This window comes from Gregarina niphandrodes, assembly GCF_000223845.1.
Source record: "Gregarina niphandrodes unplaced genomic scaffold scaffold00264, whole genome shotgun sequence".
Classification (NCBI taxonomy): Eukaryota; Apicomplexa; class Conoidasida; order Eugregarinorida; family Gregarinidae; genus Gregarina; species Gregarina niphandrodes.
Window position 1 is genome coordinate 1,212 of NW_011646024.1, and position 978 is coordinate 2,189.

The window sequence follows — 978 nt, forward strand, 5'->3', positions numbered from 1 at the left end:
GACACCTTGCTTTAGCGGTCGTGGTCTAGTGTCCATGACGTCTGCTTAACACGCAGAAGTTCCCGAGTTCGATCCTCGGCGTCCGTTGAGGTAAGACTAATCAACACGCCGAGTGTGCGTTGTCCACCGGGTCCAGGTGGTAAGAATACACGACTTTCACTCGTGCGACCCGTGCTCGAGACCCGACAGTGGATTTTGGGATAAAACTAGTCGATCACTCCAATGGCTTGGCGGTCGTGGTCTAGTGCTATGACATCTGCTTAACGCGCAGAATATCCCGGGTTCGATCCTCGGCGACCGTTGACTTAAGACTAATCAACACGCTAAGGTGTGGTTGTCGTGCTCGAGTTCCGACAGTTGATTTTTTGATGAAACTAGTCGTTCACTCCAATGGCTCACCTCTCGAACCACACACAGCAACAGCATTGGCGGTCTAGTGGTACGCAGCATCTAGACTTGAGAAATCTTGGGCGCCATGGAGTGCTGCCGGCATGTCGTTGATTCGGGGCAACGGAAAGACGGATGACTGCGTGGGCCAGCGTTTTCTCGATTTCCTGCCTTGCTCTGTCCCATTCTTGGGGGACGTACGTCGTAAGGGTAGGTGTACTGGCGGGTGGTCCCCTGTGTCGATAGCATGGGTAAACCCACAGCATGTGCATAAGTTGATAATCGCTTAAAGTTGTTATCCGAAATTTTGTAATTGTGTGTCTTGCATACTAGTGTGTGTGTCTTGTCCCGCGGAGACAGACGCACACACCTGCCATTAATAAAACCACAAATTTTTGTCCACCCGCTGGTCAACTTACGTTTCGTCCGTCGAAACGATTTTTGCATCTCACTAATTTCGCAAACAAATGCCAAGCGAGTCCAGAGTAATCACACGAGCCGTAGCAAAGCCAGCAAGGGCAACTCAAGTCAAGACGAAGAGCTGAAGCTGGGTCTGGGTGTGGAAGGCTGGGTGGGTAGAGCGCAAACCAG

At 51.4% G+C, this 978-nt stretch overlaps 2 non-coding genes across 2 annotated transcripts; both read left to right on the plus strand.

The window, feature by feature from the left end:
- The first annotated feature begins 14 nt into the window (after positions 1 to 14).
- GNI_232060 lies at positions 15 to 87 on the plus strand. The gene has a single exon. It is a non-coding gene; the product is annotated as a tRNA-Val (tRNA).
- A 143-nt stretch (positions 88 to 230) lies between these two features.
- GNI_232070 lies at positions 231 to 302 on the plus strand. Its single transcript has one exon. It is a non-coding gene; the product is annotated as a tRNA-Val (tRNA).
- Positions 303 to 978: the final 676 nt, after the last annotated feature.